Genomic DNA, 26,667 nt, shown 5'->3' on the forward strand with positions numbered 1-26,667 from the left:
TCTGGATTTATGCAGAATAATTTTAGGATTATCATAGCTAAAAAATATATATATTAATTGTTTACATTGCAAATTGTTTATTGTAATATGTAAATTAGATCCACTAATTTAGTAAAGAGAGCCAGTCTCCTATAATATATAGGCAGAAAATATTATTTTACAAACTGTTGTAAACATATCAAATGAACGTTTTGATATTACTGTTATATTACAATACAATTTGTGAAATGAATTAAAAAATGAATAAATATAAATTTACACAAGTAAATAAATAGACTTAATGGTGGGCCATAAATCTACAGATTTGCTGCATGCACAGACACCGTGTGGACCTACAACATCTATTTCAGACAACAGCTTAAATTTAGAGGGTTTTCTTGTTAATAAGACCAGTTTTATTCAGATACTCCAAAGTATGAAGCTAGGGCACTCTTGAATTTAGAAAGAAACATTTCTGTATAAAATTCCACATATTCTGCAGAGTGCGAGTACTCCAGCCATGGTGTCATCCTTCAGACCTCAGTTTTGAACAGCATGCTTTCCTGCAATGTGACAAAGCAACTCAGAGATTGAGTCAGCATTTTAAAAAAACTTTGATTCAGCATTTTTGGCAGACGCTTACCTTAAATGTGCAGTATGTAAGTTAAACACACAGTAGTTGAACTAGGTATTGCATTCCTGGATCAAAACAAATGCAAGTGCAGGTTGCCAGATTGACAACAGCAAGCCTAATTTAAGACATGTTATAAGTAAATGCAACGGCACGCATAGAGATATTTCCCAGAATTAAAGAAGTTTTTGTTCTATACAACACCTCGAATTGTAATATTGGAAACAGCTTCTATTTCTCACAGGTGAACAGCAGGATAAAGTGATCAGCTCAGGTGCTTTATTCAGTGTTAAATGCTAATAATGTGAGTTTGACATGACATTTATCAGCACACTACTGACAGCAGCAGCAGCAGATAGTTCAGCTCAGATCTGGAGAATCAAATAAACCATCTGAAACTGAACTTCAGAACTGAGACTCACTTTTAATAATGTTCAAGAGGTTTAATATGTATTAGATGATAAACTTACCATTTCATAAGAGCATAATCTGTGCTTCTGAATGGCTGGATTTAAATGTCGTGTTTTGACTTGTGCAAACGGCCAAATTGCTCATCACTGCGTATCTCGTCATGTTTTACCGTTTCCTTTACTCACTTTATAATGCTGGGGTGCCAGACAGTATCTCACTGTCAAATAATGTCCAGTTCAGACTGCATGATTGTCACAGTAGTCGTGTCACAGATGTGTTCACACTGCATGACTATCTGAGCTTGCGTTTCGTCGCTGCTTAGTTTACACAGCAATAAGGATCAGCGACAGGGACTTTCACACTGCATGACTTTACTATAGGAAGAATCACCGACAACTTCGTCCAAACTACATCTCACAGCCAAAAACACGTCGTATATCTTTTGTTATTAACTAAATAATGAGGAAGAAGCCTTTAATGGGGTAGAACATGTACATGTTTGCTCACCTGGGTTTAAAGGGAATTAGCAAATTCTCCCAACGTTGATAATAAACTAATTTCTTTCTGTATAAAACGTCAAACAGACACGGTTTCTCTTGAGTCCTGTCAAACCTCCACTAGTTTTTCCTCCATTTCGTGGGTCCAAATAAACTGAAAAAGAGCGCTTTACCTTCTCCCCCAGCCTCCCGCTGGCCTGCAGCAGGTATACTCACACACACACACACAAGTGAAAGCTGCTCTCTCATTGGCTGTAGGCGATCGCCGATGTTATTGTCAGTCATAACTCAATTCACACGGCATGATTTGAATCGCAGACAGCTCCAGATATTTAGCACGCCAAATATTCAGCAGGCATCGGCAATTCTCTCAGATCGCGTCTTTGATAGCAGCGATTTGCCTGTGATTTCGGGCAATTGTCGGCGATTTCTTTAAACCTGTTGAGGGGCTAAAATCACGCAGTTTGAACTCGGCATAAGTCAAACAATCTCCTGTTCATACACAGACCCACACGCTGTGATCATTGAGGAGAAAAAACATTTACAGTACTCTTTCATCAGCATCAATCATATTTGAAAATTAAACCAGGAATCAAACAAAGAAACACAACATTGCAAACACCAGACAAATACACACTCATAACTTTTCAGAAAGGGATCAATTAGAAACAAACTCAGTCCTCCAGCAACAAAAGTACTCTGATTCTTGTCATCAACATAAAAAAAAATTCAATGCAGCCGTTCAAAAGTCCCTGTAGGAGGATAAAATCTGAAGGTGCAAGTCAGAATCAACAGTCACAGTGTTTAGCTGGTTTACTCATGAATCCCTGTTGAAGGTTGGGGCTTTGCGGTTGCAGACTGAAGCTTTGCAGTGCTGGCAGTAGAGGCTTTGCGGTTCTCACTTTCGTTGAAGATTTACATTGCTCACACATTCATCCGCTTCTTGACATCTCGACTGGGTTTAAACAACGCTGGGTAAAGAAAAGCATGAGTTAAAACTCCAACGAACGTCTTTGAAGAAACCGAAACTTTGTTAAAACAACCAACTGCAGCGTGAGACTTCCATGACTGCCAGAGGCCCTGTGTCACTTCCTTCTCTCTCTCTTTACTTCTAGCACTTCCTTTTCTTTTCTATGACGCTAAGCATTGCCCTCTTCAAGGAACAGACGTCATCGATGATAAAAGTATGTACTGCGATTGCTGAACACGTTTTATTTATGACATTGTCACAATGTATCGTTTTGTTAGGACACGCAGTTACAATGTGACCCGCTCTCCTAATGTTTACGCTCGTAATATTCATTTGCTAATTAATGACCTCATGTGGAACTCTGAATCTACGTCTCATTTCAGAGTCTGCTAATGTCCTCTGGAGGCTGCAATTTTGGCCATGAGTGCATGCTTTAAGAGTCTTCCGGACTGAATGAATGAAATCAGCTGTTTTCCACCATCTGGCAACCTCTGATGCTGAATTATAATTGGCTAAAGTGGCACTGGGCAAGTTAAATGACCAAAACAAAGACAGCCGCTCCGGCACGTAACGCACATGTGCACAGCAGAATATCTGACTTCAGCATTGTGTTTCAGATAAACAGGAATGTTCACTCAGCATGATTCCTGAATATCTGCACACACATGATGCTGTTCTTATAGAGTCAAAAACTTACAGCACCTCTAAATCTGAATTAACTTAAGTCATTTTATTTGCAACGAGATTTACGGGAGGAAAGAATATAAAGAGAGTAAAGAAGTAAAACACTAAACTGTTGATCTATTTTGTTTTTGTCAAAGTCATGTACATGTTCTATAATTATAGTTTTCTATAGCGATATTATTCAATAACTTCAAAAAGTGAGTGAGACAGTGCAGTTTATTAAGTAGTGCAGTACAAACAATAACAGTGCAGTAACATACAAAAAAGTCAAGTAACCGGTGAATGGTTTGTAAGGTCCACTAAAGTTAATGGTTTGTAAGATCCACTCATTCACACTTGCATAGCCTACTACAACCAAGTGAAAGAGCTGCTGTCTTAAAAGGGCTTTTGGGGGCTTCTCTGCTGGAGCTCCGTCTGCAGAGCTCCTTGGATGTTTACAAGGAAAAGTGCATTTCCCTCTGAGTTGAGATCTTCATCCAGGTTGGCCAGACCTACTGTATGTTGCAGTGGTAAATGCAGTTAATGTGCCTGCCTGACATGGCCCCATTGAGCCATTTCCTCCTTTTGATGCTGTTTCTGGTCTGAACCCTCCAGTTCCTGCAGGGCAGAATGTCAGAGAACAAGACCCTAGTGTGTGGAAACATTTTGCAAATCTCTGCCGTGTTTGTCTTAATCTCCTGATGGAGATCTATAAGGTTGCGACCCTGCAACAACGAGCTGTTTCCACTCAGGTGAATGATCAAAAGTTCAGGAGCAGCAGAATATCATTCGTCTCCGCCCTTCTCTCACAACTAATAACAGCAGTTCTCATCCACGCATTAGTTACTTCTCGTCTTGACTACTGTAATGCACTTCTGTCTGGGCTTCCTTCTAAACTTCTCCGTAAACTTCAACTGGTTCAGAAGCATGTGGCTCGTGTCATCTCTAGGACCCCATCTCACGAGCACATCACACCACTCCTCTATCAGCTGCACTGGCTTCCAGTAAAGTTTTGTATTGATTTAAAATAGTACTTCTCACTTTCAAGGCATTTCAAAATCTTGCTCCTTAATATCTCACTGGAGTTCTCCATATCTCCACTCCTTCTTGCACTCTTAGGCCCCGTTTACACTAGTGCGTTTTAGTTTTAAAACGGCGTTGTAGAATGAAAACGATCCGCGTCCACACTCGCGTTTTACCCAGCGTTTCTGAACTGCTCTCCGTCCACACCAAAACGCTGAAAACGCACATCACGTGACCACACACACACTCTCGGGCAAGCGCTCCAGCTTTTTAACCCAGATGAGAGCTCTGCTTGTCGGACTGCTCATCACGCATCTCCCGCTGGATCTAATCTCACTATATTTGCTAAACGTGATATTTCATTCATGTTGTTGTCTTTATCTAACGACATAGGCCAATTCCCTGACTTTGGTCATTGGAATCTATTAAGTTACTTGTTCACAGGTAACATGTTTTGGTTAAGCGCAAAGATAAGTTAATGATTAATCCAGGTACATTGACTGATCGCTTGCCTTTATTTCCTACAATGCATAAACTTATTGTATGTTATACTTTTATAATTGTCGATTATTAAAACTGTTATTCAGCAAAAGAGAGGGTGCGTTTCGTATTTTCACTGAAATTGAAAGGAGGCATCTGTTATCGGCTCCGTTTTGTTATAAATATGCACACAGTGAAGATGACGCTCATGCAGCACGACGCCTCAACATTTCTGCTGTCTGTTAAGTTTTAATATTAAAATGAAAATAGGCAGTTCCTTAAATCATGTTTACATTTTATTGTTGAGAAAGTGAAACAACGTAGCCAAGGTGATGTGAATGAATATAAAGTACACTGTTCCCTTTGAAGATTTACCCGTGTCCTCGGTATGTTTTCCATATCAAACTGAGAAGGGGGAGACTGCAGCCTTGATCAAAACTTGCGAAGTCTGAACTTACAAGAAGAGGATGCGAGACTGAACTGTGTGTGGGCTACTTAATATTCAGGAAAAGCCCCAATCAGAGAGGCGAACGTTTGCAGCCCCGCCTCCGTTTTCAGATGTCTCCGTCTTTCCCCATCCACACTGAGACGGAGCAGCAGCGTATTAGAATGAAAACGGCCTCTCCAGCGTTTTCGAAACGCTCCGTTTTCGGCGCTCGAGAACTCCGGCGTAGTGTGGACGGATGGCGTAACCGTAGCAAAACTTATGCGTTTTCAAACTAAAACGCACTAGTGTAAACGGGGCCTTAGATCAGCCAACTCCTTCTCCCTGGTACCACCTCGCACTCGATTGAGCACAATGGGAGACAGATCCTTCAGCTCTATGTCTCCTCGACTGGAACTCGCTTCCTCTACATCTAAAGAGCAGTGATAGTCTTCACACTTTTAAATCTCGTCTAAATGACCCATCTTTTTAAGCAGGCTTTCCTTAAACAACTTTTGATTTTAATCATGTATTTTTATATTCGCTATTGTGTTTTACCTGTTTGGTCAATGATTGTTTAGTAATGTTTTATTATTTGTTTTCATTTGTTTTAGCTTGGCTGTTGATACTTATTGTAAGGCGACCTTGGGTGTCTAGAAAAGCACCATTTACAAATAAAATGAATTATTATTAATGTAATATTATGTTCTCTGATTAGGTTCAGAAGTTAATGCGAGGGCAGAACATGTTCAGACTTGTCCAGCGCAACATGCAACAGCCAATCTTAGTGCGCGCAGCAAATGTGACGTCATCGCTGTGTTTGCGGAGGTTGGCTGTGGGTGCGCACCACATGATTTCAGCTGGTGGAGTACAGCAATATTTCACTGACAAATGTTGGAGCGCAGTATTACAAGTCATTTGCGCAATCATGTAATACTAGAGAGCGAATCTCTTTGCTCACATGCCGGTTTCCTGTTTGTGGACAAAATGTCTCGTGTGCACTCAAAACACTGGCAGCTCTCGTGTAAATGGTCTGCTCTCGCTCCGTCGATGCGGACTCACAATTTTTGTGTCTTGTGTTTCCTCCGCTTTTCGTGCTTATGCTCTGCAGAGATGCTTCAGCATACTGTAGTATTGAGAATAGTGAACTGATAAAATGAAATACAGTGTAGTTTTACTGCAGTAAAGTGTGGTGAATTGTAGAATAATATACCCTATATTGTAAAAAAACAAACTACAGCACTGGGTCATTTGTTTATATTGCACTTGTGTTACCATAGCAACTAAAGTATTACCACAACTGATTAATTGAAGTACTTTACTATAGTACTGTTCAAAACACTACAGCAGACACTAGTTCACTTTATTTTAGTTGCCATGATAAAATAGCATTGACCGTTTTCCCCAAATTTATATCCCCAATTGTTCTATTACATTTCTGCTTGCATTAGTTATATTTAAATGTTTAATTTAAAATTGTAATTTTAGTATTTTGGTTACTGGTAATAAATAGTGTACCAATATAAATAATATCAAAACGCACGAAGGGAAGAGGGTCAGTGTACTGAGAACAGACAGGAAAATGTGTGCGGGAGCAGTGCATATCTGAGAGTAGAACATTTGCAGTTTAGTCACAGAGGAAATCGGTGCAGGAGCAGAGATTCGCTTGCTTTTATTATGAATGTGCTCTTGACTTGTAATACTGCGCTCACAACATTTGTCAGTGAAATAACGACATGGTGGAGCTCACAGAATGTTTTGAGACTCGGGTGAACAGTTCGCGCAGCTCCGCATTTGAGTTGAATATGAAACAGTTTGAAGAGATTTTGTCTGTAACAGGTACGCCTGCACCGATATCTTTTGTGATCTGTCCATGCGTGATCATAGGGAGAACCAGATGACCAATAATTCTTGGCTGGATATAGAACATATGGAACAGCAGTGGGAAAGGAGGAAAGTTTTTGTAAACGTTTGAAAAAACCTGAGAGATAAGTTTGTTAAAACAAAAATAAAGAGGCCCCCAAAAACATCTTCAGTGATAATTATTCTCTTTTTATTTGTCTGATTTTACGGTCTTTCTTTTGACCGCCCACTGTCATTTAAAAAATATATCTCAATAGTGAACGTGTCGAGTATAAAGCCTCGTCCGTGTGCGATGCGGCGCCAGGTAATATATAAGATTAATCAGCATTAAGATGTTTGTTTTTTCTGCAAACTCGCAAACAAGACTTGAATAAAAAGTGAATGAAACCAACTGCACAGATGTGCGCACACGGATAAACGAATGATTCCCTGAGTGGACTCATAATTCTCAAGTGAATGAAATAAAATTAACGAGTCTTTAAAAAAAACGACCTACCAGAGTCAATAGGTGCTTTCGACTTCATGCAGCGCTGCGCAGGTCAATCGATCTGTCTTAAAGTGTTGCATGCCGGTTAGAAATGTTGTCCGGATTGACACTGCGCCGACACCACGTAACTGTGACATCAAAGTATGGCGACAGCGCTCCGAGATCACACGACAGATGCAGCCGGTGAGAGAAGGGTCATCAGACGGCTTTGTCATTATGCCTCATCTTTGTGTGGTTTCATATGAGAAGTGAAAGGGCTGTAGTAAACAAAACACACGCACATGCATGATAAGTCAAAAGTCATGATTAATAGACCAAGAGCATTTTCACAGTATTTCCTACAGTCTAAAAGTGTTTATTCTGGAGAAAGTATTACCGTACGTTCAGATTGAAAGCGCCAAAGTTAATGCAGTCATTCATTTTCAATGAGAGCCAGGGGCGAGCCGCGCTGTGTGTCTTCGCCGGTGTGGGCGTCGAGGAGAGCTGAAATCAAGTCAACTTTATGGTTCAGCGGGAAGCAATCACAATGAAGAAGTCCAGCGCTTCAGAGGAGTTCAGAGAACACAGACCTGTGAACTCTGGTTCCGACCACAGGTGTTCCCAGAGATCTGATTATTGCAGTCGCCGGATTTTCCTTTATTTACGATGTTTTCTCACAGGAACATGCATTAAACAAGTTACTGGCGAGTTACTGATGTGCATTAACATTTAGTCATTTAGCAGATGCTTTTATCCAAAGCATAACATAAGATATATATGTTATATCTATCTTTAAAAAAGCAGGAATCTCATGCGACAGTACAAAACAGTACTGCTGCTTCAGGATATTTCAGACACATGGACACACTGGATAATGAAGTGGAGCAAAGCCACAGCACACGACACTTAATCTTCTATTGATAAATGAATTTGATAAGAAGTGCACTAGAATTTTCACATTTTCACATTAGAAAGTGTTAGATTTTGCTGTATTTGGCTTAACCATTGTTGGGTGGCTCGCCAATGTATCAGATGACTCTAATACATAAAATCAGTAAGCTGACCAAAGTTTTTATGGAGAGAAGACTTTATTGAAGACAATGAATAGTGCAGTTCCTCAGCAGTGATGTTAAGCAGTCAGCATTCGGTCTCACTCGCACACTGAGACGAGGAGTGCACACACATCTACAGTCATCTTAACGTGAGCGCTTTAATGGTCAAATAGGTGTCAACGCGGTGTTTAGTGATTATTCATATTAACCCTCATTTGTGTAATAAACAAACAAGTTGAGGATCAAAAGCCACACGAAAGAGAAACCATTAAAGAGACAGCGCGCGATAATCCTTCTGCCGCCTGTTTCTATCATTATTAATCAAACAACAAATGGAGAACATCATGCCTCTGCTCCTGACTGAAGGACTGCTGTAGCTAAAGTGTTTTGTTACAGTGAAGATGCTTAAAGCACAGCTTGTTTAATATTTTTATTCTATTGTATTTATTTCTCTTCCTTTGCAGGGTGGAAAATAACATTACATATATACAGTTGAAGTCAGAATTATTAGCCCTCCTGAATATTAGCAACCCTTCCCTCCCCAATTTCTGTTGAGTGGAAAGAAGATTTCTGAACATAATAGCTTTAATTACTCATTTCTAATAACTGATTTACTTTATCTTTGCTATGATGACAGCACATAATATTTGACTAGATATTTTTCTAAATATAAGCATTCAGATTAAAGTGTGATTCAAAGGCTTATTTAGTGTAATTAGGCAGGTCATTGTATAACAGTAGTTTCTTCTTCAGACAATCAGAAAATATATTGCTTAAGGGGGCTAATAATATTGACTTTAAAATGGGTTTCAAAATATTTAAACCTGCTTTTATTTTAGCCAAAATAAAAATTAAAAAGCCTTTCTCCAGAAGCAAAAATATTAGAGGAAACACTGTTAAAATTCCTTGCTCTGTTAAACATCATTTGAGAAATATTAATTTTTAAAAAAATCTCAGGAGCGCTAATAATTTTGACTAACAGTAATCATTTTGAATAATCGTGATTATGATTTTTCCCAATATCGAGCAGCCACAGTTCACATGTTTCTACACTGATATTTTCTCAGGACAGCTCTAATGTTTTATCGCAGTTGTTCAAACCATGATTTTTACAGTTGTAGACTCGTGGTAACCTGCGTCTACAAAGGCACTCTCGGTGTGGTACATGCCCTTTCCGTAAGGAATCTGTGATTGTAAATTAGTTTCGGGACTTGTGAAAGTGTTTTGCGTCTTGTTAGTTTTTTTTCTAAAATGTAAATTTGTTTGGTCCTTGGTAAAATTTGCAAACAATCAACTAACTGTTCCTCCCCTCTCTATCTTAAATGCATCATGCTTATTAAACGACCGCACATATTTTACTGCAGTTTCATCTTTTGTTCAATAATGTGTTTATAAAGTCTAGATTGTTTGCACAGGCTGATCTGGAATCTGTTATACAGACTGCTGCATTCAGCTCTACAACTTAAATGATGTATTTTAGTGAATAATCTAAATATTGTCATTGATCCTGACACCCTAAAGGTTTTGTGGAAATATAAATTTCTATCATCTAATTTCAACTTAACAATAATCTACGCATAACTGAAAAGTTATATTCTTTGGTTTTTAATTATATAATTTCATTAACATCCCAGCTAGGAGGTACATTTAACCTTTATCTCTCTGACCACAGGCTAAGCCAGTGATGCAAATGCTTTAAACGACTCTGTCTTTGTCTTCGGGTGTTGCTTTTATGCTACAGAAACCCTATGTTGATTAACTTGTGTGGTCAGTAGCTGGGCCGTTTTTTAACACCTATGCCATGCTGACTCCAATACTGAATTTGCATGCTTTGTTTAGCTGTATCCCCTCCTCCTAAGAACACAATATAGACATGAAATCTTTGTCTTAAATCAGACTTGTGTGAGACGTGTGAGAGACTCGTGATAGAACTTGCACACTGCGGAGATCTAGTAGGCTCTTGCAGACACATGGACATCTTAAAGACGCTGTATGACTGCAGATTAACCAACACGCCTCAATAAAGGAATTCTGCTTGTTTCGAGTCTCCTGGACTGGGTTCTTCTCTTCTTTTCACTCATTTTTTTTTTACAACAGTTTATTAACAAATTAAGTTAAAAATATTTGATTAAATATAAAAATATGTGAATATTAAATATGTTATTTCCTGTCAGGCCGTTTATGCAGAAATGTTAGCGTCATTGCTGTACCTGCTCCTTCTGGGAAACTTCTACTGGAAGTGTAGCTCGTTTATTTTGCTCCTTGTGTTTAATCTATTTGGATTAAAGTGCTTTTTTAAAAATGCTTTCATGATAATCCTATTCGCGGATATTTCTTTCTCGTTTTCCCCTTATTTCTCATGCGTTTGTTATACAGGGTACTTGAATTTAATTCATGATTCTCTTATTTTTCAAAATGAATTGTATTTTGTAGAGATTGTTTTCTGTTTTATTTTAGTTTTATGTCTTTTGTTGTTATTTCCACTGAATAAATAAATGAATGACCTCGCCATGTGATGATCGGTCATCATGAAGCCCTGAAGTGTGCTGCTTGACGGCTCCGTTTGCAACTCCGCCCCCGCTGCGCTCGGCTAATCTCGTTCATCATCGGCTGCAGCCGTGCTTCATGTCGAACTCGCCTACGGACGTGCCCAGACATGTTGGGTCCACAGATTGTTCCAGTGCTGCAACGAGACCGTCTGCTGTTTGTTAATGTGTGTGCGTTCTTGAGGATGTAGGATGATTTTACTATTTATTGTTGGCTTAAAGTGAGTACATGTACACTTTCTAACATATGCAGTTTAGTTCCACCTCAATATTTGAAGATGCTTCAGCTAAGAGAGTTTGCTTCCTAGAACTGTATAATTACTGTTAAATCCATGTTTACTGCACATACCTGTATTAATAATGCTGATTGAAACTTTGTGATGTTTCTACATTTATAATTTATTTGTATTCAGAGATATGAGCAATAGTTAATGTGGTTTAGAACACGTTGTGTTGATAGATTATACGAGATCATGTGGCTGTCATTTGTTCTATTACAGGTGCTAGATCTCTGTCTATAGTGGGCATTAGTCAAATTACTCTTCTATTGTCTGTCTAATGTGTCATTCAAAGACATTTGTTCAAGAACTTTGTTTAATTTATTGTTATTCCTTTATTATTTCTGGAACCACACACACACTCCTAATGTCTCCTAAACTGCCTGAAGATTTGACGCCTGAACCTGATCACCTTCTGACCGAGTGTGAGGAACAGATGTTGACATTTCCGTGTACACACCCTCACACATCTAACAGGTCGAATTAAGCATTAAAGTTTTCTCCATAAATTGTCTCGCCACTATTACCGGGCTGAAATAATACACAGTGGTGTTCCAGTCCTGCATCAAAGTCTTCATCGTCATCACTAGTAAGGATGCACAGTATGATCACTATATAATCAGCTAATATCAACATATTGTAAATTAATTATTGGCTGATTAATACAAATTGTGCCGATATGCTTTACTGATATAGGAGTGCTGATTATGCTAATGAAGCCCTGATGTCAGCTGTGTGGACAAAAACAGTAAAACTGAAGATAATTGCCATTTGAAACTCTTTCAGTAAAGTCTGATAGCTGGCGATCTTACAAACATCATGGTGATCTATATGAGGCTGTTAATGAAGCAAAAAGAAAAGCCTGAGGAGCAAATCAGCACTGGAAGCTCATCTAAAGTTCACGTTATTCATTTCCCGTGAATAAGATAATAGCACACACACAAACACTAAAGATGAAATATCTCTGCTTGTATGTCCAGGTGTACCTAGCTGAAGCCACAGACAGTCCACTGGAAAAGGAAATCCAACCAGCTGAAAGTGAATGGTGGTTCAGCTCGATCTCAAGTAACATAATCAGGATAAAGCAGAAATGTAGATTTTATCTGGAAAACCCTGCCACTGCTAACTGACGAATACTAATAGAGTGGAGGAACTATGACGTCAATTTGTATGCAAAAACCCGGTAGCGAGTTAGCATTTTAGCACTTCTGGTTCCCTCGTCCCAAAGTCAATGGGTTTTTTGAATGGGGTTTCAGTAAAATTGCTTAAATAAGGTCCGTGGCAAACACTAACTCAAGATACTTTCACGTTTTGTTCTACAACATAAAACACATCAGTTACAGCACACTCTTCAACTTTTAAATCGATTATACTTCTTTAATAAGACGGCTGCTAACAAGTTGCTAAACGGGACTACAGGCGGTGTCGGAGACATTATACGTCATCGAGCTGATCTGGTCTGGAGCGCTGCTCACTTGTGTTGGGCATTTGGGTTTATCTGTGATTTAGGTATTTTCATGAAGAGTATTTTATAGTTTGTTGTATTTTTCTAATTGAGAATTCAGATTGTCTGTAGATAATTCCTTCACATGTAAAGGCTGTCGAGACAGATTCATTTGTTGATCATTTATTTTAATTAAACGATATTATGAAGATACTGCTCACCAGTGCAGCCTGTTTCTGTCCTGCCCTCAGTAATGCAAACGTGTGAATAAATGTGTAAATATACAGACATATTAACTGTCATTTTAAAGTGATCAAGTGATTTCCCGTCTTTTTTTCTTTATCTGAACACATTTAACTGCAGTCTTTACACTCCTCCATAAAACGTTCAGCAGATGTGACTGTATGGGCTGCTTTTCGCTGTACGTCGTGACATAAAAGGAATATTGAATGTTGCTCTGTGTCCATCATGATGGAACTTGCAGGCATTTGATAGACTTGTTCCTCCTCACGCCTAGTTTCTGTCGTCTGTTTAAGGTAAGCGGGCTGTGTGCGCGAGCGATACACTTATTTAAATATGTCTCATAATAATACTATATAGGCACATCTATACACATTTTTAAAACTTTTAGAACAACTGCAAAGCAAAACAGATGTATTTCACACGTAAAAATGATCCAAAAGGCACAAAGGTCTATGTGTGTTTGCGTATTTATTAGTTTATAATATATAGCGTGGATTATAATATAATATACAGAGAGATTAACTCTTTGTCATGGACGTTATTTCTAAATATAAGCTTGATAAGTCGTCTGTAGCAGGGTGGTGCTGACGTCACTGACGAGCGCTCCGAGGGCTCTGTAGTCCGTTTATAGCCTAATGTTAGCTTTTTAACTCTTGCGTTTGTATTTAAGATCCAAAAGTGCTCAAAGTTGTATTTTGGTGTGAGGATTATCCAGCTGGACTAAACGTGTAAGTGTAATGAACAGTGTTTGATCACAGAGCTTATTATTCGCAATCTTCGAAAACCCCATGGGAAAATCCTATAGGGATTTTCACGAGGGAACCAGTTTTATGCTAGCAGCCGATTAGCCTACAAAGTGACGTCATAGTTCCTCCACTCTATAGGTGTGGTGGTGTAATGTTCGATGGTTCCAGTTATATCAGTTGGAAAATAAGCTTTTATATGAATCTAATGTTTACTGTTGAATTAATACTTGTAGTTTTTATATATGGGCTACACTAGTTAAAAACAGCTGTTTATTAAAGGATGAGAAGCATGCCACATCTGTTTTCCTGTCAATAGAGTGGAGCAATCATGACTTATATTCGTATTCCAGTTCCCTTGTCTTCAAGTCTTTGGGTTTTTAATGGGATTTCTGTTAAATTGCTAAAGGAAGGTTTGTGGCTTCAACACTCATTCACTTTTTCACATTGTTTACATCTCACTCTTGATTTATTAAATACGTTACGCTTCTTTAAAAGGACGCTTGTTAACAAGTTGCTGAATGGGAATACAGCTGTGCTGTGTTTACACTGTAGGATGGATCAGCGACAGGGAGTCTCACACTGCATGGCTATACAAAAGGAGTATCGTCCAAACGTCGTCTCACAGCCAAAAACATTAGTACATTATTTGGTATTAACTACATATTGAAAGTGCAATGCAGTCCAAGCCACAGAGCTAGCGCACAATAAAGACTTTCTACCTGTTTCACTCTTAAATCTACAAGTATAAATATCCCTGCTACTCGCTGCTGAATAATGACAGTGTACCTCACTAACTAAAGCATAATAATCAAGACAACATGTCTCTTAGGGATGTTCCGATCCGATATTGATATTGGAAATTCGTCCGATATCAGTCCAAATAAACTATATCAGACTGCGTTAAAAATCTCCGATATAAGCAGTCCGATACTCTCCAAACTCCGTTACAGCTATTCTATCCAGCAGCGTCCAGAGCCAGCGTGCAAAGCCCAGGTGATCACAGCACTGCTTGCTAGCAAAGTCTCTAAGATTTAACATGCTCTTCACACTAAGTTATGGTGTATTACGATAGAAATCTATTGTGACTGTTGCACACGCTGACGCTAGCAACAACGACACATCTCTAACATTACTGGTTTATTTACTTCACGTCAAGCGATCTTTACATTGTTTTGCATAAGGCTGCTACGCACCATAAGGCACCGAATGGCGACGTAGCACACATCGTGCGAGCCTCAATTCGGTCCTGGCATATCGTGGTTCATCCAGTGTGATACCCAATTCATCACCAGCGCTTCCCACACATCAGACTTTACCTCAGCAGCCCGGTTCTGTGTGCATGAGAAAAGTCTCCGGCACAGACTCGCGGGCTCTGCTGCTGCAGCAGACCCACAGAGACGCGCTGGACACCTGCTCTGACTTTAGCTTTGAGAAGAGCGCGAGGACACGCGGGAAAAAAGCCTACAATACCTTTTTCCCGGACATGTGCTCTATTTGGGACTTAAAAATTGCATTCAGCCAAGATTTCTAAATCGCCGAACATGTCCCGGATTCTGCTTTCTTTAGCTGCGTTTCTACATTATTTAATACGCAAACTTTTAATCTCAAACTCTCAGCAGCACCAAGACTAGAGCGGGAGCAGATCTGACCTGTCAGTCGTGCACATAGATAATAGGAGTGAAATAGTGGATTTCTTATTCTTTATTTCATTTTTTTACTTGAACACTCTGAAAGGAACAGTGTCATGTAAAATGCTCAACATGTTTGTTGTTTTCATTGTCTGTTAAATTGGAATAAGAAATCATTCTGCTGCTGATGGCCATTACAGTTTAACAGAAAGAATGGTATTACTTTTGGGGCAGATAGAAAATTTAATCAGAGACATTCCCATGTTTACCTCTTCTTTAAAAAGCCCAGAAAGATAAAATGCTCTGATAAACAGTGTCAGCTTTGCACATCAGTTTGCTGTTATTTACATTGTCTAATTTCCCCATGTGGGCAGTAGGGTGGAATCTGTGCAAATCTGCAAATATAATGAATTTTGATAAATAAAATTATTCTTAAAAGTCATTTTATATTATTTCAAGTGCTGTGGAGAAAAGGTGTGTTTCAATCAGCCTCTGCAAGTATTTTTATGTTAAAGGGCCATGACACCCCCCACTTTCGGTTAAAGTCTACTTCAGAATTTTTTCAGATGCATGATTAATGGGCGGAGCTCCGCGAGCACAGGGCAGGAGTGGGCGTGGCCAGCAGGGGAGAAGGGGAACAAAACTGTTGATGTCAGTTAGCTCACAAACTGAGACAAACCGTGAGGAGACGCATGAGTTTATAGTTCACAACGTTAAAATGCAAAGAAATAAACAGTAATTTAATGCCCTGCTACATTTGTTATTCATAATTTTATATACAACCACAATTTACATCATTATAAAGATATGTTTGTTGATGTAAACACTATAAATGAGGATTCTCCCTCGATCCCCGGGTCTATTATAGATCTGAATGCAGACTCAGTGCAGCAGCTCTCCTGACCGGTCTATTTTAACCATTAGTCCTGCTGGTAATATAGAGGATTTAGGCGAACACAGCAGCACAGTGATGTGTCTGAATGTGAACGAACTCCTGATAAAAGTCAATGTTCGCCATTCTTCAATTCTCGCACTGCTCTCCCGACAAAAATGCTTTGCTGTATGATCGCGGGGAAAAAACATGCGACAAACCCCGTAGATCATGGAAACAAACACATACGAGCCTTCATGAACGGCTACGTGCCGTTGGTCTGAGTCTCACAGCTTGCATGAAACTGGTAGGTCTGTCTTGCCTTCGGAAAGCACATGCTCTCATGAATAATTAAGCAGCCGGCTCTTCTCATAGGATAAGAGAACTCCGCTATGAATAATAATGAGAAACCGACGCGTCATCATTGCACTTGCAGTACTGCGATACGTCGCCGATTTTGATCCGCCCCAAAAATCATTTTAAACCCGGAAGCTGAAATTAGCAGACAAAAGCTCAACATTATCCAGTTTTCCCCACAATTACAGCTGACATGTGCTAACATCGTCTTCACTGATGCTCAACACACACAAATCTGTTAATATAAAAAAAAAGTTCTCCAGGGTGTCCTGAACCTTTAAATATAATATGTGCAATATATATTAATATAAAATTAATAATGTTTGGGAACACTAATACAGCCATAATCTTCTTATGATACAAACACAGATGAAATAGCTCTGATCATGTAAATGTCTGTACTAACCATACTGCACATTTTTATTAACTTAACAATAAATTATTTCTGCTGCCCAGCTATTTTTCAGCTCAACTGGATCAAAAATTCATCAAATAGCTGTGTGAAATTGAAATTTAGGACACTAAACCTTTAGCAGTTGTTCAGTTAACAATATTTTTTCTTATGTTCCTGTTCTCAGCAGTTTCTACTCTTTACTGATGGTAAAAAATGAACAACTGAAGTGACCTTTAATTAGCATTTTAGCATTAATTAGCATTTTGCACTTCTGTCAGTGTTTTTTTCATTCTCTCGTCTTCAGCGCTTCACATTTTCACGGTTGTAGCTCCTGTCATCTGAAGGCAGAAGGCGTTGACTGAGTGATTGACAGCCAATATTAACCAATCATTCACGTTCAGTTCTAGAGCAGTGAGCCAATAAGAAGAGCACAAAGGCGGGGCAAGCAGTGCAGGCTGTTTTTTACTTTAAGTTCACATAACAACTGTTTAATTTGCTCTTCAGTGTTTGGACTCACAGTAATGATTTCAACCCATGCTGAACTGAACTAAGCTTAAACTGAACTACCCTGATCCAGTTACTATGACCATTTATGTGAAGCTGCTTTGACACAATCTACATTGTAAAAGTGCTGTACAAATAAAGCTGAATTGAATAATCTGTTCCCGAGGGCTGCGTTTGGAGATTTTAGGTGCAAAGATGCATTCTGCATAAACGTCTTGTAAATCTGCGTGCACAGTGAGGATTCTGCAGTGAACACAGGTCACACGGCAGCAATGTCTGTGTGGCGTGTGTGTTTGTGTTGCACTAGATTATTGGTTCCTTTTTTTTATTATCGGAAAGGGTATTTTATTTTGAAAGGCGGTTTAAAGGAAATAGACATGACAATTAATTACTTTCCTTTTACTTCAATATTTTGCATTCTTCTTATTTCCGTGTTTAAAGTTTCGATAGTGTTCTCTTTACATCCATGTGAAAAACAATATAGGTATTTATAAGCGAGTATGACCGCGTAGGCGCGGGATTATAGCTGATGTAGTTTCCGGTGCGCGCTCACTTTGTGAGATGGTGTCCAACAGACAGGTGCGTTTTTCGGCTCCTCTTATAAATGCCTATATTATTACATTGATATGGATGTTTAGATGATTCAGTATCTTCAGTAAGGTTAATTATTGTATCATTATTGTGAGGGAAACAGATTTGGATCATAATTGAGTGTGGAGCGTTTCATATAAATTAAGTTTAATGAGCACAATAGCTAGTCTAAATTAAATTCTGTATATGTTTATTATTTTGTTTCTTTTTCTTTCATTAAATTTAAATTATATATGTAAAATGTGAATTAGTGCTTTAATTAAATCGGGTTGACACTTTACATTTATTTTTGAGAAGGTTTATGTAGCATATCTGCATTTTCATATTAAAAGAAGAACAAATGAGTTTAAAATGGTGTACTGATCAACAGACATTGCTGTGCTGTGAAGATTTGTTGGACTGATGTCTGTTATATGCTTTATGATACAGAGAGACAAGAATAAACTCAAGTTCGACCACATTGCTGTATGGATCCTTCCTTTTAAACCAACAAACACAACGCAGAAGGACATCCATTACATCTGCACTCGCACAAATATATTTTAAGGTGGACGAGATAAAATTTCTGGTCATCTAGCATCTATACGTGTTATTATTTCCTCATAATAATAATAAAATAAGTTATCATCAATCACAATAAAAATGACAGTGAACTCCAAACATACTCTCATCTCCAGCAGCTGTGGGAGAAGCCATTATGCTGACACAGATCACTGCATGTTCATGCCAGAGTCCTGTGGAAATGAAGTGATTGACAGGTGTCATTTGTGTGTAACTATATTTATGTTTTGGTTATGGCTAACACAAAGATCATGTGGGTCAGGTAGTGAAAACAGAATTAGTACCTTATATCGGTCTAGGCATTGTTTTTCATTTAGTGTTCGCCAGAAACTTGCTCTTCAACTTATTTAGCCAATTTTTGATTATTGCGATATTCTTTATCAGACTGCATCAAAATGAGATCTTGCTCCCCTTAATCCGGCTTATAATAGACTTTGCAGATTTGTTCTGGGTTGTTCTTTTTATATACATCATTGTTTAATGTATGATCTGTTGCAGTGGCCATCTTTGCACACAAGACGACATATTTATTGGCTTCAATTTATATTTATATGTTTTCATTTTGAGTAAACATACTTTTTACAACAATATTTTGTATGTATTTTCTTAAATTATCAAGTTAGACATTCTGTTCAGACTTATTTTTTGGTCCTCGTTGTAAAAAAATATATGGGTAAAAGAGCTTTTATGTTTAAGTGTCCAACAGATTGGAATAATTTACCTGCGAACATTCGATCCGTTGCATCATTTAAGGTCTTTAAGCAGACTGCTATCATATTTTACTTTGGATTGAACCTGTTTTTCCTGAGGATGTTATTATTTATTTGGTGATTGATTTACTGATTTGTATATATATATATATATATATATGTATATATATATATATATATATATATATATATATATATATATATATATATATATATATATATATATATATATATATATGTAACGGAGGTAAAATAAGGGTTAAATTCATGGTTCAATTGGGAACACTTACCATTGGTTTTTACCTGCAATAGCGTCCATCACAGTAGGGGGCGTTGCTACGTAATTCACCAGCAGTTCTAAGAAGCCTCTCTGCTGGTAAGCTGCTTTGGTGATCGCTGGTTAATGAGTTATTAATTATCAGGCATTTGTGAAACGTTTAAACTCTGTTTATTTCACTTTAAGACACTGATATCACCAGAGCTGAAACCAACTAAATCTTTGGTGCTGTGTTTGTCCCAGGTATGTTTAACTACTATTTTGTGATGTTCTGTGTTAGCCGTAGCACATATGCTACATATTCCACGTGCTAGAATTATGTGTTTTGCTGTTTATGAGTATTTATTCTGTTCTGTCGTTCCTTTTCTTAAAAAAGTGTTGATTATTGGTCACATAAGCTTACTGTTTATTTTCACTAAAGTTTACTGTATTGAAATAGTGATTTGGATGAGAGATGAATAGAGGCAGTTTTATTTAATTTTCATGTATGTTTTATTTACATTTATAACCACTATACATCACAATGTATAAGTTTAGACGAAATGTAATGTACCAGCAGTTCTAAGAAGCCTCTCTGCTGACACTGATATCACCAGAGCTGCAAACCAACTAAATCTTTGGTGCTGTGTTTGTCCCAGGACAATAAAAGAAGTTTAAGTGACCACACCTACCTGACTCGCAGCATTCTTCAGCATCCCAGCGCCTACACACAGTCACATATATATATGTATGTGTGTATGTATACTACTCCACCCCCCCCCCCTTCTTTATTTGTTTTATTATTATTGTTTTCTTTTACTTTATTTATTATTTTTTTTGTTGTCATATTTTTTGGATGTTGTGTAAATTATTTATGGTCTTCTTGTGCTCTTATTATGTGATTGAGATTAATTGTGGGACCCCCTTGAAAATGAGATGGTAGATCTCAAAGGGTTTATCCCAATGAACAAATATCAACTATATGCACAAATATAATATTGTAGAGCTTCCTATTAAACACATGAATTCAGAAGAGGTGAACTTATATGCTGATCACTGTACTCCTATATATTGCCTACATAATCCTATTAAATATATACACAGAAATATAGAATATTATTGAAAATTTAACACCATCAAAAACTGACGAGTAAGTAAACAGTAAAACACAATACCTTCATAATCATCGAACAAACCTGAACCGGCCTTTCTGCTACAGGGAGGTTCAACCTTTCTCAGGCCACACAATAGCAGTGGAAAGCAGGACCCAGTCAAGGCAGTGAAGTCCTCTCTTCTAGCAAAAGAAGATGCACTGCCTGAAAGAGCTTGTCCAGTTGCCAGATGGTAAAGCCTGCCTTCACTGCATTGCGGACAATGAAGCCCACAGCTTCTGACCAGCTGAGATCCAAACAGCTCTCTTGTTCCTTCTGGTTAATATTAGGGCCAACCACACTGATGGAGACAAGCTGCCTCATATTGAGTTTAGCGACACAGTCCAGTGAACGGCTAAATCCCTAAATGTGCATTCTTGAAACACACAGGCAATCAAATCAAAATGTGTATATATATATATAGCGCTTCTCATACATAATGCAGCACAAAGTGCTTTAATATATGAAATTAAATTATGTAAATAATGATTATATGGTTAAATTTAAGATTTAGAATAAAACAAGTGCTGCTTAAGAAACACGCACACAAATATTGAAATTATACTAAATTAGAAAATACACTTACCCTGATGTGATGCATCAGGTCTTGGGCTGTTCCATGTTCCAGGAGTCGAGAGCCCAGATAACTGCATTTAACACATTCAATTTCCTAAAAACGATCATGTTCGTCAGGCTGCTGGTAATTTAATGACTGATTCAGACACTTGTTGAACATTAAAGGCCTGTGCACACCGAAACGTTTTTCGCTCACGTTTTCCATCAGCGTTTTAACGCCTCGTGACTAAATAACGGGCGTCAATGTGATCTTGCACACCAACGTGCAAAACGGCAGGCCCAAAAGCGCCATTTTAGAAAAAACGCCTCATGCTTGTTTTGTTTTTGTTTTGACTCGCGGCGTCAAAACCTCCACCAATCAGATCGGCACTGTTGTTCATGTGCACGGAGCTTCTGAAGTTACAGTAAACAGCACTTGGAGACGATCAAGCGCTAAACTGTCAATGAGAGCACACAGTGAAGAAGAGGCCCAGAGGTGATGTGAACGTGGAGCTGCTTATTGCTCTTGTGAACATTAATCATGTCTTCATCACTAGAGCTGGAGCTGCTGCTTCAACCATCCATGCTTGTTCGAGTCACCAGTAACTTTAGCAACAAGTGTGTGAGCTTCCTCTCCTCCTCTTCTGTGTTATAAGCGGGTGTCAGAAGCTCATAGTTGTGCAGCGCCATCTAACGTCAGGGAGTGATTTTGAATACTCTTCTGCTTGACACCAGTGAAAAGCGCTTGGGTTTGAAAACTGAAAAAGTCTCGTAAAACGCTGACGATAAACGCAAACGAAAAGCGTCCTGGTGTGTACGAGCCTTAACACAAACAAGCCAGCTTTGTAGATGGTGTCAACAAGCTGCTGCTTAATGTAGGGTGCCAGCCCAAATCTCATGATGTACCCAGTTCTGTCCTTGCCACAGGTGGCATGTATGAGAATGCCTTCATTTGAGTTCAGTGAGCGGTGATTCGCCGCAGTGTAAAGTGCCCAGATAACCACATTGCTGATGTGCCGCTCTTAGCCACCCTGATGTCAGTAGACGTCAGGGCAGAGGTTGCTGTCATAGCCGTTTCGACAAGTTCAGCTGTCGTGTTGGGAAGTGGCGTGGCTGGTGGTGCATAATAACTAGCGATGGAAAGCTGCCATTCTCTGTGGACAACAGCAGCCTTGTGGCTGGCACCCTGCATGTGCCGGTGTCTGTGGGGTTGTAAAAGGTAGTAAATGAAATTGGCCACAATTAAGCGTATTAAAGGGCACCTATGGTGAAAAATCTACTTTTCAGGCTGTTTGGACATACATGTGTGTAAGTATAGTGTATGTACTGTCATATTGGGCTGATATAAACACACACACTCCTTTTTTTTTCAATTTAACAACATAAATACGGTGGACCAATTGGAGCGGTTTTCAGATCGACCGCAACTTGATGTAGGGGTGCGACCCCCAATATTGATTGACATCTGCGTGCATTAACATGTTTCCGTAGTGATGCATATAATTACATCGACAAGACAGGACGAGCGCAAAGCCACCGGGAATAAAGGGTCTGTTCAGTTTGCTAGGATCATCAATCATCATCAGACGTGATCAAGAGTGAGCTTTACAAGTTTAACATGTTTTAAAACTTTAGGACATGAGTAATGAAGTACAGCCATTCACTTCATCAGCACAGCAGCGTGTCTCTCTCACTGTCTCTAACTGTGTGTGTGTCTGCGCTATGTGTGTGTGTCTGTAAAAAAGCCATTATTAAGTTGTGCACATTTAAAATAGGTGTTGTACGACAATTATATCATCTCTGATGTAGAAGAAAAGGTGTGGCGTATTTAGTGAGTCGCGCCACCACGAATGAGTTCAGTTCAGAGTCAACCGAATGATAAATCGAAAGTGAATCAGTTCAGGATTGGCGATGTGAAAGCAGAGGTCCTGTAATCTCATCTGTAATGGCGTTAAACAGTAGATTATCGTCTCGTTCTGAAGCTCCTTCACGTTGTGAACTGCAGAAGAGTGTATTATAAAAGGATAACAGCGGACGGGCTTTAATAACGCTCATAGGTTGTGCTGAAGTCTCGCTTGTGACGATCCTTGCAAGTGCGCCATTGAGAAACGCGAGTTTCACTCGACAGTGTATCATATTATACTGCTGTGACTGTCAGTAATTTTTGTTTAATTGATGTACAGCTTCTGCATTATTCATGTAATGTTTGAGTATTTAATTATGTCTGCATTACTATACTCTACATGCATATTGTATGGCTATGACACATTTGTAGCGCTGCTGGTGTCCATCATACAATTATGCGACTTTAATACTGACCACGTTAATTTGTTCATTATAGAACCACACATGTGCAAGAGTCGCATGAAGCAGCATCATAATAATTCAGCAACATCCACTACTGACTCAAATTCCTGCCCTTCTCATCGCGGGAGGATTCATTGTGCACCAGCGGCCCTGAGACTGTAGCTCAAACACCAGCTTCATTCACCCTCCTGTGTCTGAATATGTAAAGGACTTTAAAACAGTTTCTTTATTGTTGATTTGTGAGCAGTCAGCATTATTTCTTTACATCATATATTGTGAACTTTACTTTCATTATTATTTGCGCAGGCCTTCGCTCATTTGAATAATATTAATATTTGATGATTAATATATCCTCTTTAAGTAAACACCTACAATTCAGTTCGTCTGTTTTTCTTTCATGGTATTGGACATTAGAAGTGTTAATATACACACAGAGACGATTGGCACCGTAACTAACCAGTGCAACCCAGTCCTTCATAACAGTGTGTGTCTGCGCTGTGTGTGTGCGTGAACTCATTGTTGCAACTCCACAAAGAAAGTGCATCAGATACTGATGGTAAAGTTCTTACTCTAGTTTTTCTCAGAAACGTTACGTGAGATCTGCTTCCTGAGGCAGCCGAGGGCGTGTTGAGGCATGTTGCTGACAGGCACGTGGGAACGGTGGGCGGGGAGGCTTAGCCTTAAAGGCCCAGTGCAAAAAAACAGCAACAATCTTTTCCCTGCTACAATACAGACACTTCAGACAGCTCTAATAAATACTCTGATGGGTGTTTTGAGCTGAAACTTTACAGACACATTCTGGAGACACAAAAGACTTTTATTAAATATGAAAAAAAGGGTGACCTATGTGCGAGCGTTTGTGCGACTCCATATAATGGCTGTAGTGCGACCTGTTTTGATTTTTCTGAAAGTGTGCTGAATCAGTCTTCCCTGCTGTTGTTATGCACACACCCCTTTCCTTGAGGGAATTCTTGGATTACTTAAGGTAAGGTTTGAGAAAGGCTCACGGCGATTCTGCTTACCCAGATCAGCCCGTAACATAGAGCTTACGCTCCACGTTATGTAAAATTTGAAGTCAGGTCTGCATCTTTTCATCTTGGATTTATCTTTGATAATTTGATGTTTTGTATTGATCATTTATGAATTGACTGATTGAATTGGCATAATACACATTTACCTGACTAATAAATTGTAATGTTTGACCATATTTTGCTCACTCTGTAATTATTAATTCAAGTAGATTACGCTGTATCCTTGTTTCCGCACATCTTGCGTCAGGTCAGTAGACGGACTAAAATCCAGTTGAGATGGAGCATTGGGCACACTAATTGTGTTTTAGGGATCTGGCTGACTCTTGATATTGATTCATGTGTACTTAGGTGGAAAGGGCGATAACTTCCGTATAGGTCAACAAGCAGTTGCACGGCTAACCTAGATTGGGTACCCGACCTTTGTTTGAAGGTAATATTATTCTAAATTAAGTTCATATGGGAAACCATGGGCTTGGTGAAAACCAAAGTTACTATAGAGTCCAGTAGTCGGGTACATTTATATTAATGCCCTAACCTCTAATGAGAAATGATATTGTCTTAACTCAAGGGTGTACATCTAAGCGGGACTAACTAAAGTATTTTAGAACGAGCGCGCTGGTAGTGGCCATCTAAAGTATTAGTCAATTACCTCTGTTTAATATTCAAGACTGACCGGAGTGTGACCGTGAGGGACGCCTTCGGCCGAGGCGATTTCTCTGAGCGACATGAGCACCCGAATGAACGGATGTGATAGTTAATAGTGAAGACAAAAGGTTCAAACATTTATCTAAATGATATATTGATATAATCATCTTAATGTTTTATAATTGGAGTCAGATAAAACGAGGATAAATATATTAATATTCTAAACCACCTCATACTAAAATTGGAGTCAGATATGAGTTAAGTTTAATATAGATCAACATTGTGCACTGGAAAGACCGAACATGCAGTGAACCTTCATCCACCTGTGGACACCGTCACTGGACCAACTGGCTGGACCTTACAAACACGCACACTGGAAAATATCAATAATATCCAGCTCATGTGTGACTTTGTTGACAGGTTTCCACGAGTCTACAACTATAAAAATCATGGTTTGACCTACTGCAAACATATTGGAGCTATTCTGAGAAAATATCAGCGTGAGGGTGCATAGAAACAATCACAGCACGGCACATGTTGACTGATAAAGATATCAAAACCAACCCCAACCTGTAAGCCCGAGTAGCTCAGATAAGTCGGTTGATACTTGTGCAGAACCTTTTGGCTTGGGTTCGAATCCTGTTGATGACATGTCAATTAAAATTATTTCTTTACATTAATTTTGGTTATATACTGTTCTGCTACACAGATATTAAATCAATAATGTTTACACTGACACCAAGTAATTCGAATTTTTATTTGGTGTGGGCATGTTTTGTTGCTGTGAAAATGTGACGAATCTGCTAATCTGCAAAGGTGAATAGTTTACATCTGAAAAGGGGCCTCAGTTAACACAGACACCGGTTAAAACATAACACAGGCCTTCGGTTTACACCGTGTAGACTTGACATCATGTCCACGATTGCAGCGTACGAGTGAAAAAATCACGTCAAAAAACCTCATCAAAATATTGAACACATTGATGCAGTATGTCTGGTGTTTCCACCTGCTCCGCGTCCTCCAAACACTGACCACACGTAAAGCTAAACTGCGTTAAGCTGTCCATGTTCGGTCACCATAAACTTTGTTTACACCATGTACTCCGCAGCACGAATTTACCGCGCTCACCAGCAACAACACCTTTCCCCCGCGTGTCACTCCCGGTGTGGTACATTGCACGTCACTTCCGGTGTGTGGTACATTCCCTTTCCGGAAGGAATCTGTACTTGTACATTTGTTTCGGGATTTGTGTAAGTGTTTTGCGTCTTGTTAGTTTTTTTCTAAAATGTAAATTTGTTTGGTCCTTGGTAAAACTGTTTTTCCTCTGTAATTGTGTCTGATGATAAGTAAAAACGTTTTTCAAAATGTACATTTGTCTCGAGCTTTGTTA

The 26,667-nt window shown here is 38.9% G+C and overlaps 3 long non-coding RNA genes across 3 annotated transcripts in view; 2 read left to right on the top strand and 1 right to left on the bottom strand.

The window, feature by feature from the left end:
* Positions 1-366: 366 nt before the first annotated feature.
* Positions 367-9,470, bottom strand: LOC147843747 (uncharacterized). The gene is made up of 3 exons (XR_015490987.1): positions 7,810-9,470; positions 7,438-7,685; positions 367-2,489 (listed from the first exon to the last, which is right to left on the bottom strand). It is a non-coding gene; the product is annotated as an uncharacterized LOC147843747 (long non-coding RNA).
* A 1,641-nt stretch (positions 9,471-11,111) lies between these two features.
* Positions 11,112-26,667, top strand: part of LOC147843748 (uncharacterized) — a 41,233-nt gene continuing 25,677 nt past the window's right edge. Inside the window, exons 1-2 of the long non-coding RNA XR_015490929.1 lie at positions 11,112-11,226; positions 12,264-14,385. This is a non-coding gene — a long non-coding RNA (uncharacterized LOC147843748). The remainder of the gene's footprint in view (positions 11,227-12,263; positions 14,386-26,667) is intronic.
* Positions 20,167-26,645, top strand: LOC147843749 (uncharacterized). The gene is made up of 2 exons (XR_015490993.1): positions 20,167-20,336; positions 23,636-26,645. It is a non-coding gene; the product is annotated as an uncharacterized LOC147843749 (long non-coding RNA).

Source organism: Danio rerio, chromosome 5 (assembly GCF_052040795.2).
Source record: "Danio rerio strain M-AB ecotype USA chromosome 5, GRCz13ab, whole genome shotgun sequence".
Classification (NCBI taxonomy): domain Eukaryota; kingdom Metazoa; phylum Chordata; class Actinopteri; order Cypriniformes; family Danionidae; genus Danio; species Danio rerio.